Here is a 14,181-nt window from a genome sequence, read left to right on the forward strand (position 1 = left end):
AACATACAATGGTAGATATAGTATGTTTGCATTGAGGAACAGAACACAACGTTCATAAACTGTAACATACAATGGTAGATATAGTATGTTTGCATTGAGGAACAGAACACAACGTTCATAAACTGTAACATACAATGGTAGATATAGTATGTTTGCATTGAGGAACAGAACACAACGTTCATAAACTGTAACATACAATGGTAGATATAGTATGTTTGCATTGAGGAACAGAACACAACGTTCATAAACTGTAACATACAATGGTAGATATAGTATGTTTGCATTGAGGAACAGAACACAACGTTCATAAACTGTAACATACAATGGTAGATATAGTATGTTTGCATTGAGGAACAGAATATGACGTTTTTTATATTTGTAGAAGTAGAAATACAAATATTATGGGCATAGTTTATACAGGATTTTAAAACCTGTAACACAAATGCGGGAAAGAGCATATTCGGGATAAGGAAATATGTTTTAATCAGAAGTCACCTTATCAAGTGCAAAAAAGTGGAACACTTCCGTTTTGGTTTGGTTTTTAAGCTTTTTATTTTTGGCAGCATTAGTTCATATCCAGAACAACCTTGAATGTTTATCGCAGGTTTTCATATGGCTACCCATTTAGATTATATATTCATATCTGTATTGTAGAGCAGTCTCCAATGCTTGTCGAACTAGCATAGTTGTTTCGGTAGAACCGAAATATTTAGGAAAGTTGGTATGGTACATTTGTACAATATTTTAAAAGTTACTAAACATAGACAGGATAATGCTCTGCCCTACAGATCATGCTGATTAGCGTTGAAATGCGTCAGTAGGATAAGCAATGTATTCGTGCTACCAGGATGTTGCGCAAAGTCTAGTGTAGTGTATCCTATACCACAGTTTTTCCTATTTTTGAATTCTAGAAATTTATGAAACGGTACTGTCTCCGCCCTTATTATCAAAAGTCTTTAAAATCGATAAAATATTCGGTTGATACATGTACATGTATGTTGTTTTTTGTGTGAATTGGGGAAAAATATTGTTTCAGCCTATTGATTACCATGAAAAATAAAGAATATTGTTTTATTTGCTCTTTTATTAGGGAATAAAGATTTTTGATTAAATAGATTATTTTATTGTACAATCTATTTTTATTGAGCTAAATTATAGGAAATATCTAGTTCGGCAAAGGTCGTGACATTAATAGGCCGTGACATTAATATCATACTTAAATTGTCCAGTTGAACCTAAATACATATCATAGAAGCCTGGGGTATGTCGGACTATCTCTTTCTGTTAGTCGGTACTACTAGGACAGACGTTGCTAATAGTTTTCCCTGAGACCACGTTATTCGATTTATACTGAAAATATTTTTGTTTCTTTAGGGTATGTCCTTAACTTTGAATATTGGTCTCCCTAAGATTTCTTGTTCCAGTTAGACATTGCAGATCCATTATTATACTTAATAATTGTTGCTTATAATAAGGCTATTATAGTCACATAGGATAATACAGTGCGCCCTCAAGTTAGTATGACTCTGCTATAGGATTTTGTTGCTTTGCTGTGTAGCATACACTCATTTTTCGCCCTCTCTATACGAAATAATTTTTGCCACATGAAATCAACAAAAATATCTTTCGAAATTCAAATTTGGCAGTCAGTGTGCTGATTACATCGGAATAACGAGTATGCTAATATGCTATTCGCCGAAATCTCTTTAACAACAAATGAAAGAGATGCGATGCTCGATTTGTTCAGTTCAGCGTTATCCGTTATTAGTTATTGTGAAAACCAAACCGGAAACGTGTGATAAAATTTTAGCGATGAAAAAGTTAAAGTTCAGTAAAATAGTTGAAATTACATAATAAAACTTAGCTTCAAGTATTTGTTTAGTAAGCTAAATTCATTTGAGTTAAATTCAATGTTTATGTTATACGTCTGCCTCGAAATTAAGAACTTCCTACGGTACGTACTGCACACGTTCCACAGTAACATTACATTTTATTGCAGATCATAACCACTAAATACAGTAAAGGTACTGTCAGTAACTATAGTTAACAAAGTTAATATATTATTTTGTTACTAATTTTTAATATGTATAGGGTATAGGGCCTATATAGAAAATTGATGGTTTTTTACTAGGGAATGTTTGAATTAAATAATTACTAGGAGTTTCTATACTACTCTATATGGCATTTTTGCCTTATTCTGTCAACACTGGAACAAATTAAAATCGTATGGCAAAGGTCAACTGTGTTCATAAAATAGGTTTTTATGAGAATCACATGCTCTCGCAGGTCGGTGAGTATTGTGACACACATTGTCTACTACACATTGTATACTATGGCTGGCTACTTCCGTATGGATTTAGTAAACTTGGCTTGTTGTAAGGCGTTTATACACTTCATTGAGAACATTTCTAAAACATCCTTTGAAGCTAAGCAGGCTTTAGTTATTTCTGATTGTTTTTGTCATACGTTATCCTTTATATATGTAATATTCACATTTCCGTGCCAAATTGCGTAAGTGTAACCTCACGACAATGGTATCCAAATTTTTTTGGCTGTCATACTCAACAAACAGCGCCTTATCACAGGAGACAGTTGCCAGCGCATGCTCTTTGTAAACACTTGCAGCGTGCTTGGCAGCTTACAGACTTTGTAATCTTCCCACATTAGTTTGGAATCTTATCTTCGTATAAATATAATTATAAACATATAAAATTCAACAACAGCTTAACGATTCCTATTTTAACCATTGTTGATGTAGATTCACAGTAACAATTTTTTTAATGAGTTTCAGATCTTAAAGGTTTTCTCATATTTATTTTGTCTACCGCTGGTGTTTCATAAGTTCAGTCAGACTCCTACTTATATTTCTACTCACCCAATATTTGGTATCAAATTGGAGAATATATTTGTCTCCGAACCCAATCATTTTCAACATAAAACTGGTATTCTCTGTAAAAGGGAAGAGGCTTCCGAAGAGTTGCAACCAAATATGAAATGTACAAAGAAGGTGAAAAATATGTAAGATAAGTTATTTAACCTTGACCTAGTCTATATTAGAGTCATTGTAGAGATAGCAATATGTGGCCTAGTTTACTAAGCCACATATTGCTATCTCCACATTTATCTTCTACACTAATCATTGATGAACCTACAATCTTATTTTTGTACCTTTATGGAAAGTAATAATAAAAATATTTTTATTGGATGTTATGATTATGATTTTACTAATTTAGTTTTTATATATAATTTAGCTGTTTTCTTTTAATTTTTGCACATTTTTAAATAACACCTTTGTTCTAAGTAATAGCCATTTGCTATTACTTGTAACGTATATCGTAACATTTTGGGCTAAGGAATGAATGTAATGCAATATAGCGTATTTTATAGGAATATTTGCTTCAACATACAACAATTTATACATGTTGAAATAAGATAACCTAGTATAGCAAGGTTTGCACTATGTAATACGATGTTAGCATTTGGTGTCTTGTTATCCAGCACTAAAACCCTGATGAGTTCCTCTGGTTACCACTGTGAAAGAAAAGATACATGTTCACTGGATACTGTCTTAGCTGATAGAACATTCTTCAAGTCTGCTTGGGTGCAACAGAGCAACTCAAAGGTTTGTAATGAAATCCGAAAGGCTTTAAGCTTTTTCAAAGGTTTTTCTACACTACCTTTTCATACTCCTGATGGTAGAATCTCTGTAGGCCATTGGGGCTTAATTGGGGCTTAATCACATTCTGTTTAACACTTTGGATGTTGCATTTTAAACACAAATGTATGCTCTTGTATTTCTACAGTCCAGCCACTGTCGACCACAGTCTGGCCTCTGTTGACCACAGTTTAGCCTCTGTTGACCACAGTTTAGCCTCTATTGACCACAGTTTAGCCACAGTTGACCACAGTCTGGCCTCTGTTGACCACAGTTTAGCCACTGTTGGCCACAGTTTAGCCTCTGTTGACCACAGTTTAGCCACTGTTAACCACAGTTTATCCTCTGTTGGTCACAGTTTAGCCACTGTTGACCACAGTTTAGCCACTGTTAACCACAGTTTATCCTCTGTTGGTCACAGTTTAGCCACTGTTGACCACAGTTTAGCCACTGTTAACCACAGTTTATCCTCTGTTGGTCACAGTTTAGCCACTGTTGGCCACAGTCTAGCCACTGTTGACCACAGTTTAGCCACTGTTAACCACAGTTTATCCTCTGTTGGTCACAGTTTAGCCACTGTTGGCCACAGTCTAGCCTCTGTTGGTCACAGTCTAGCCACTGTTGACCACAGTCTAGCCACTGTTGACCACAGTCTAGCCTCTGTTGACCACAGTTTAGCCTGCAGAGTTAGCAGAGGTGTGTGTTTAGAATGGTTAAAGCCAGTTAAAACCAGTTAAAACCAGATGGTAATAAACGTTTTTAAACCTGCAACTCATCATATCACATGTGAGTTTGTGTCTAGTAAGACAAGAGCAGTAGGATTTGTACTGCTTGAAGGTGTTTCCGAAGGGATTTAGAGTTTTTTTTAAATAATTGTTTCTTTCTCTTGGCTCTATTTCTACAGGATTCAACTCTTGCTATAAAAACTGAGTTAGGTTATAGTGACTTGTTATCAACATTTATGCTAGAGAACTCATTGCAGCCAACCAGAAGTTTTATGTACAACCATGAATTTTCATGTTCAAGTTTTTATTTTTTGCTGAACTCTTATTCAACAGAAAGATTAGTGCCATCAGTAGTGTTTGTGTTTTGTTCCAAAACCTACATGTAAGTTTCTAAATGAACCAAATATCAATAGTAAATGTGCTGCGATATAGAACAGGAAGCTAATAACACTTATTCATTATTTCTGTCATCAAGTGAAAAGGTCTCAGTATCACAACGATCTTCATTGCCATTTGTTCTACCAGCTCATACCCGTCTTCTGACTACTTATGTAACCTGCATGATAGATGCAGTCTTGGTTGAGGCACCTGTATCAGGTGTGTGAACCATTGCCTCTCTTTGAGACTATCTATCAATTTGTTCATATTTTACATTCCGTCTCTGACCAGAACTAACCTAAGCTTTTTCATGCCCTTGGAGTCTGCTTGTTGCGGTTTGGCCTGTCATGTCTGTATAGTGACAAGGCCTGCAGGGTACTCACCTTCATGCCTCAATTGAGCACCCTGGTCAATTTTACTGGCTCTTGTGCCTGTACAGTTGCCTTTTGCATTTCTCTAAGTTTTCCTAGTTTTTGTATTTCAACATGCATTATATTTCTAAGATGTGGATTTGGAGGTATGATCCTCGTTGAGTTACCATGCGTTAAGTACCTTGTTGAGTTACCATGCGTTAAGTGCCTTGTTGAGTTACCATGCGATAAGTGCCTTGTTGAGTTACCATGCGTTAAGTGCCTTGTTGAGTTACCATGCGTTAAGTGCCTTGTTGAGTTACCATGCGATAAGTGCCTTGTTGAGTTACCATGCGTTAAGTGCCTTGTTGAGTTACCATGCGTTAAGTGCCTTGTTGAGTTACCATGCGTTAAGTGCCTTGTTGAGTTACCATGCGATAAGTACCTTGTTGAGTTACCATGCGTTAAGTGCCTTGTTGAGTTACCATGCGTTAAGTGCCTTGTTGAGTTACCATGCGTTAAGTACCTTGTTGAGTTACCATGCGTTAAGTGCCTTGTTGAGTTACCATGCGTTAAGTACCTTGTTGAGTTACCATGCGTTAAGTACCTTGTTGAGTTACCATGCGTTAAGTGGTTCAATGGACATTCGCATTCTGCAGATTAGCACAGATTCTGCATTCTGCAGATTAGATTCTACAGGCGCTTTGTTCAAAAAGATAACAGCGCATTCAGTACTCCTCAAATCGAAACAAAAACGGCTGCAGTATGAAAAATGTTTAAAGTCGAATATCATGCGCCGCATGTTCTTGCACATCATGCGCAAGGGCCATTTCCGGCTTTCGCAAGCAGGACAAATTTGGTAAAAGTTATGATTTGCGAGTAACAAAATTGGCTTGACTTGCAGATTTTTGCAGTTTCCGTCTTGCAGAGGATGCAAACTTGCGTATAACAGTGATTATCAATGTAGGTTATGAACTGCCTCATGGAAACAGTGATTATCAATGTAGGTTATGAACTGCCTCATGGAAACAGTGATTATCAATGTAGGTTATGAACTGCCTCATGGAAACAGTGATTATCAATGTAGGTTATGAACTGCCTCATGGAAACAGTGATTATCAATGTAGGTTATGAACTGCCTCATGGAAACAGTGATTATCTATGTAGGTTATGAACTGCCTCATGGAAACAGTGATTATCAATGTAGGTTATGAACTGCCTCATGGAAACTGATTATCAATGTAGGTTATGAACTGCCTCATGGGAACAGTGATTATCAATGTAGGTTATGAACTGCCTCATGGGAACAGTGATTATCAATGTAGGTTATGAACTGCCTCATGGGAACAGTGATTATCAATGTAGGTTATGAACAAGATGTGCAGATGTTGATGAGTTCTTCTGATGTTAGAGGACCTACCAGATCACCACGACTCCACAAGTCACATCACTGTGAGTCAGATATCATTATTTGGACAGCTTAACAGAAAGAACAAACTAGTGTTTATATACAGTGGCGATTGTAATTACTGGACCAACTAGTAATTTTCGCACTCTTTTCATTTATTGAATAGACTTTCTTTATTATCTCATTCCACACATATTACATATTTGAGAAGCATGTTTTATGGCACCTTTGTCTGCTACCACAACTATTCAAAAAAAGTTTTATTTTTTGTATTGGACATCCATTTTATCCAGCATTCAGTCTACAGATAGCAGAGCTGCCATGCTTTGCGAGACGAACACCTTAGCTCTGACAGCTGTCAGTGACCAGTCCGCATATCTAGCTCTGACAGCTGTCGGTGACCAGTCCGCATATCTAGCTCTGACAGCTGTCAGTGACCAGTCCGTATATCTAGCTCTGACAGCTGTCAGTGACCAGTCCGCATATCTAGCTCTGACAGCTGTCAGTGACCAGTCCGTATATCTAGCTCTGACAGCTGTCAGTGACCAGTCCGCATATCTAGCTCTGACAGCTGTCAGTGACCAGTCCGCATATCTAACTCTGACAACTGTCAGTGACCAGTCCGCATATCTAACTCTGACAGCTGTCAGTGACCAGTCCGCATATCTAGCTCTGACAGCTGTCAGTGACCAGTCCGCGTATCTAGCTCTGATAGCTCTCAGTGACCAGTCTGCATATCTAGCTCTGAAAGCTCTCAGTGACCAGTCCGCATACTTAGCTCTGACAGCTCTCAGTGACCAGTCAGCATATCTAGCTGCTGACAGCTCTCAGTGACCAGTCCGCATACCTAGCTCTGACAGCTGTCAGTGACCAGTCAGCATATCTAGCTGCTGACAGTGTATAAATAGACTTCTAGTCTCAAAGTCGTTGGCCTTGGCTGTAGTCTTCATAATATGGTTGTCTTGTTCACACATATTTGTGTGAATTGTCAAATACGCAGTAACTTACCGCTTCTCTTCGCTATCTTTTGTATCGTAATGCGAATTATATGTGAGCCCGAAAAACTTGGCATATTTTTGCCTGAGGTTCTAATGATATGCAAGGTGATGCGGTCATCTTTGCCTGTGTACCCAGCCTAATTGAAAGTGCTTATTAAAATTCTGACTAAACTTGATTATGCCTGAATATCAAGAGAACTGTCAGCTTTCTTATGACTAGTTTCCTTCTCACTGGGTTGGTTGCATGTTATACCACAAGTATTCTCAAGCCCATCTGAGGTATTTTAAGTATGCCCAGGCGTTTGTGCACCAGTCCCATTAACAATCCACCCCAAAATATTCAAAACAGTTAACCAGACAGCCTTACCCTTCCTACCAAGATCTATACCTGTGACTCTACAGCCCTTGGTCGGTTTATGACACTCACGAGCATGACATATAAACCATTTCTCTTTTATGGAATGTAGAAACAAACTGTCTATCAGGCTTCACAGTACAATTGTGAGAGACCTTATGTTAATGTCCACATTTTTCTTCGGTAGTTTTTCTGTAGAGAGTTCTTCTGTCCAATTTTATTTCCTGCGAAGATGTGTGAGCAATACATTTGAATAGGCTCAACTGAAACCTTATAAGTTTTAGTTGGCATCTTGACTAGCATAAATAATTAAAGTGTTTTCTGCTGATTCATTTGTGATACAATAGTAATGTTTTACGATATCTACGGAATTTTCAAAAGAAACTCTAAGGAGGTAGGATTACTTATTTTTATTCCTCTGCCTTTTCCTAATTCCTATTCCTATGTTGGAATTATGTTTTTTGTTCTAAATTAGGGGAATATGGAGCTATCCCAAATCTTGTATAACAGTTGTGGCTATCGTAGCATGACTGTTACTCTGTTATTGCCATTCGGAGATAAGGAAATATCTATTCTTATTATTCCGTAAAAGGGAATTTCCCAGAAACTCACATTGTTGGAAATATTAATTGCCAGCCAGGAAAGTTTATTTGGGCTCTTTTAGATTTGTATTCTGTATTATCCTATCAATGAGATTTTCCAGAAGGCGGATATATATATAAATCATAGAGAAAATTGGTATTAGGAATTTTGATCTATAGCTACTTGACAATTGAGCTAAATATGTTCTCAAATAGTTTGTGTAAATATGGTACAAGTACAGAGATTGCTGTATGCCCTGCCATATCAGCAAATCATTAAATTTGAACAGTATTCCTGTATCAATCAATCACAAGCGTGAGACCTCCTCTAATGCTACTGACCGAAGAAGTACGATTACATATGAAGGCTGGAAACAGTTGTGACAACAGGGGTTAGCGACTGCGCGCCAACTCATATGACATTCGATCAAATAGGCGTGACTATTCATGTCGGGTACCAGCGGTGCTACTGAACCTTACTGTATTGTCATCTGAATTAGATGCTAATGTGTTTATGTAAGGCAATGACCAGATGTACACTGCGTCTGCGCCGAACACCTATAGTATTCACTGATAGTTTTAAAAGCCAGCCGTAGAATTCTCTGCGGCTCTGGATTAAGTCTCTCACGTGTACGCAGCTATGATTGTGAAACATCTAAATGCTTAAACCATAATTGTGTTTTGCGCTGCCCAGTGTTCCTGTTCTGAAGAAGCGAGTAGTACAAAGACATTTGAATCGGCCAGTTAAATTTTTAAAACAAATATCCGAGAAATATACGCAGTCAAAGCTCCCCTTCGATCATTTAATCACAGGAATTCTCAATACAAGACATCTGACTATAAATATACGCTAAACTATTTTCGATATAGAAGTTTCGAACTTTCATGAAGCAACTTCGTAAGTGAAAACGAAGAGGTTGATAAACTAATAATAAGCCATGAGAAATAACATGTTATATAAGCTATAAGTTTGAGCAAGTTGCGGCCGACTATCGAACATCCCGTCTATCGAACCTATACATTACCAAGTCGACACTTACCGTGTGTAACCTTTAAGTAAAATAACAGCAAAAATCTCAACAAAATAATTTTATTGATTATTTTCTTTACTAATTTAATTTTGTTTCATAAATTGTGCAACATTTATCATAAAGTTTTCAAGTTACAAAACAAATTAAATAAAATACAGCGTACTTTTATAAAAATATTTGCTTCAACTTGTGACAGATTAGTTATACAAAGCGAATATTGGTACAAATTAACTTAGTATAGAGAGGTTTGATTATAAATTTATTTCATTAAATTCTTTCCAGATTCCAGATAGGATTGAATTCTCTTAGATAGTGAAGACTTGGCATGGGGACAAGTTCATACACAAAATCTTTCCCAAAGCTCATACCAATAGTTATCCATTATTAACTAGTCAAGTTATGTGTTTTCATTATTTGAATAAGTTCGGAGTTGATGGCTGCTGACGAATTCGAACTCTACCGTTTCAACGGTTCGGAGTTGCACTATAGATCTCGCCAAGGTTCGCGATGTATCCTTCAAAACAACATGTTAAAGTAGACTACTTTCGGATCACAGTCACTTTTCAATTTATGGGTAGGCTACTAGTTGCACTAAAAAAGTAATTATTTCGTACTTATATGAGCAACCAATCCTTGACATGTTAATGGAAAGGCAAAAGTCAAGTAGAAGCAGACGTGAGTAAAGGTAGAACCTTTTTGTGGCAGATACCAGCGTGGTTGTGAGCTGAAATTTTTTACCTCCACTGGGGAGAGCTTGGTTTAAAGATTATTATTGATTCGAATCCATCAGCTGTGAGCGATTCTATGATTTCAAGGTACTTTCGCAGCGGATGCCTTCACACAAACTTAGCAGAGCAAAATAGCGTCAAATGTGTTCGGATTGAATGTTTCTATGGTTTGGAATGGAAGTAATTCCGAACCCATTCCAATCAAGGAAATGCAGTGAATGAGCTATAGGCCCCTAAAAATGCTTGGTATACCTCTAATCGTGACTAGCAGATTTTACTAGCCTGGTTTTTATTCTAGACCGAGTAACATTGAGTTAGCGAATTAAAGGTCAAGTAAGACCACTCGGAGACTGTGAATCAGCTTGATAACTTCGCTGTCTAACTGCACTGGCTTGAAATGACTCGTGTTTACAAGGACACCTCGCGCACCTGATGGTCAGTCCCTCGGGCTGAATTTATCAATAGGTTGTTGCCGTCTGCGCTGCCATTCGTATCCTTTGTTATAAACATGAGTGAGATTGTTCTGAGGCTACCCGAACTTATTACAGGTACAGGAAATCAGGCCTGGTCATTGTTCAGGCTTGATTGTATAATGGCCTTGTTGCTGTCAACACTCTTACAAATCAATCTATTGATATGTTTATTTAATGAGTTATTTTGGCTTCCAGTATTTGCACCGTATAATATCAGTGTTGCTCTTTCATCATTTATTTGTTCAGACACAGTCTAATGAAGAATATTATTCAACTTCTTTATTTATAATGTAGTTGAAAACCGGTACAGTGCCGGCAGTTATGACTTGTTTTGCTACAGCCTCGGCATTCATTTCATGGTCAACCAGTCTGCTACGCTACGAGTCATGCCCAGCTTTTTGATTGTGAATATTTAGTGTCTTACAATCACTACGTTCTCATCACACGGTTAATCCGTGAGTTTGCATCATCCGCAAGATGGAAACCGTAAAAATCTGCAAGTCAAGTTTTGTTACGCACAAATTTTTTTCGAATGTTTTTCACTTGCGATAAATAGAAACAGCCCTGGTCGATGATGTATAAAAAAATGCTGCGCAAACTATTCCATTTTACTCAATTTCTCAATGCTTCAGTCGTTTTTATTTATATTTGAGGAGTTCCAAATTCGCCGCTATGACCTTTGGTATAGAAATCCCTCTTTTTCAACAAAGCACCCGTGTAGTCCACAACACGCAAATATCTATTGAAAAATTGCATGGTAACTTAATGTATGAAAGTTGGTAGAGCCTGTCAGAAACCTATTTGCATCTAGCGTATTAAGTGATGGAAAGTTGATCCCGTCACATATGGTAATCGTTACGTATGGGGTCATTAGTTAATTTTCTGTTGATCTTCGATTTTGCCATGGAGAGTGGAAACGTTTTCCTTTGTGGTTTGCTTAGTAGAAATTTAGAGTAGATCAAGCTGCTAAATATGTCCGGATTTCTAATTATTGAACTAGGAGTTCGCTAAGACTTTAAAAGAGTTCAGACACATTCTTGACTGTCAAATAAATTCTTACAATCTGAAAGATCTGATTAGTATTAAGCAAGAGTAGCTGAAAACGGCGTCTCCGGAATGCGAGGAAACCATCAGATGTTTCCTAAATGCTACATCAGTCATTCTCTCGGTCTTACACACGGCTCTCAGCCTCCGTTTGATCTCACCAGCCGCACGCCATCTACCATGTTAAATGCTAGCATGAGAATGGCTATTCTCTCAGACTTGGCACCAGCAGCTTACAGGACAATTGCGTTGTCTTTATGTAATTAAGGCCTTACGATTACATGTCATGGAGAGGCAAGCAGAATCTCACAGGCATCAACTAGTCATTACTGCAGCATCAAGGAGTAAAAACCTTCACTATTTGAATAGTTAGTGTGTTTCCCAAGAAACACTTTCTTTGTTTTGGTGGAAAGAAGGCTTGGGAAGTTGGGAATCCCACTGTGCATAAATGATGTTCAATATTACCACTCCGGTGGAGTATTTTGTCTATTAGCACCAATATAAGATGTCACTGAGCGCTCAATTGTGTTTTTCTTGCTGCTCTCGATATTCCAAAGCTCCTCAGGATTCCACGTAAGCGTGTGAATTTCCAGATAGTCGAGCTTGTGTTGACATATGAATGAGTATTTGATCTTTGTCGGCTGTAAACATAAAACAAAGATTAAGGGTAGTTTTATCACTAACTTAGAAGAGATGTTCAAAACAATGATAATCTCTAAGAGCGAGTTGTGAGATATTGTTTCACTGTTTGAAAACACAGGTGGCAATTTTCTTTCAAACAATCTGTCGCTACATGAGTATGTGAACAAGGTTTTTTATAACAGGTTTTAAGTTGGATTCAACACACTTCCAAGTACATCCAAAATCTTGCTCAAATAATGGGTGAGATTATTCATCTATCTGCTGATCGCTAACAACATCTAAAGTTTCCTGTTGATAAAAGGCAAGGATTTAATTGTGGAAATGACAACGATTGTAAAGAAAGGCTATGGAAAATAGAAGGTTGAGAAACTCCACAAAAACAAAGGTTCAATGACCACTGACCCCAATTTGGTAATTTATCAAAATGGTTCCTAATATTGTTGATAATAGATGGAATTCCATGTCTATTGCAGGGAGGAACTCAAAGTCCATTTGGAAAACCCTTGGCTCATGATTCCAAGTACAAGTACTTTTGATGACTGATGACAGTTTTGCCGAAGGCCTTCAACTTCATACGCACTGGATTAATACATATTCACATACATTCCACAAGCTTAAGTCTGTTCATGGGGAACATGGAAGCGATGTATTGAGATATTTTAGTTACGCGGTCTCTGGTGCAAATCACTCTTCCCATGCTCAAAAATATAATAAGTATTGTGTAACCTTGCGTAAACTGTGCAGTGAAACAGTGCAAGTGTAAGGAAATATGCATGACGAACATGCTGGCTAATACACGGGTAAAAATGAACCTCAAAAGTTTTAGAAATAACGAATAGCAGTTAGTTGCATAGCTATATATTATGTATTGTATTGTTCATGGCTGACGTATAACTTTTAGCTATTAGTTTGTCAATTTTAAAGAGCTGACACTCTATCATAGTTCCTTTAAGTCTGATTCATCGTAAAGGAAGTTTTAAAAAGAATTAACTGTTCTTATCTGCATTTCAAGTATATTTAATATGTTAGGTTTTCATTTTATGCCCTTCTCTTTCACGGTTTATAATCATCGTTTTAGTACCACTATGTTTCTATGATGCAAATTCAGAATTGTGCGCGCGTTAGCCCTTCTGCAGGCGAGTTTTTGGGGCTATTTGAGACCCTCTAGGCAAATTAATTTTTTACAAATCGATTTAAAAAAAAATCATTGATACACTCTTATTTATGATATGGTACTATGTTTTTATGATACAAGTATACACAAATAAACATGTTTCAAGTCAATTCTTCATATAACTGTTCTTCTAGCTATGGTACTTTTGGAAGCATTTGCCCTACACCACAGTCTTTACACCATGTGCTTATTCAAATAGTACTGGTGGTATCTGTTGGTTTCTGTGACTAGAATTTCCCACAGAGATATACCACCTGGATTGACAGGCTCAAAAAATCTTTCAAAGTAGTCCACTAGTTGGGCATCTGCTGGGATGAACACCAGACCTGCTACTACAACAAAGCTATGAATTGGGGGAGCTTTGTCTCTCTTCAAATTCCTGATAGTAATCCAGGCACTAGAATCACCCCCACTTCCATAATCATCAAAAACTATTACTAGCTTCTTCATCACGTTCACTCTTAGATTCTGATGCAAATTGATCCCAGTCACAATCTGAACCAGATTCACTGTCACTATTAGTTCTGGCTACTAACTCTAAGAAGTTATCACAATCAGCTGATATCCTATTACTGCTAGTATTGACACTACCACTCCTTACAGCATTAGAGAGACATGGGTAATTTTTTTTGGAGGTCG

General features: G+C 37.3%; 1 long non-coding RNA gene across 2 annotated transcripts in view; it reads left to right on the plus strand.

Annotated features, from left to right (window-relative positions):
* Window positions 1-13,652, plus strand: part of LOC137387169 (uncharacterized) — a 60,660-nt gene extending 47,008 nt beyond the window's left edge. For both annotated transcript variants that reach the window (XR_010977874.1, XR_010977873.1), the window contains exons 7-9: window positions 3,499-3,622; window positions 6,474-6,560; window positions 12,842-13,652. This is a non-coding gene — a long non-coding RNA (uncharacterized lncRNA). The remainder of the gene's footprint in view (window positions 1-3,498; window positions 3,623-6,473; window positions 6,561-12,841) is intronic.
* Window positions 13,653-14,181: the final 529 nt, after the last annotated feature.

Source organism: Watersipora subatra, chromosome 2 (assembly GCF_963576615.1).
Source record: "Watersipora subatra chromosome 2, tzWatSuba1.1, whole genome shotgun sequence".
Taxonomy (NCBI): domain Eukaryota; kingdom Metazoa; phylum Bryozoa; class Gymnolaemata; order Cheilostomatida; family Watersiporidae; genus Watersipora; species Watersipora subatra.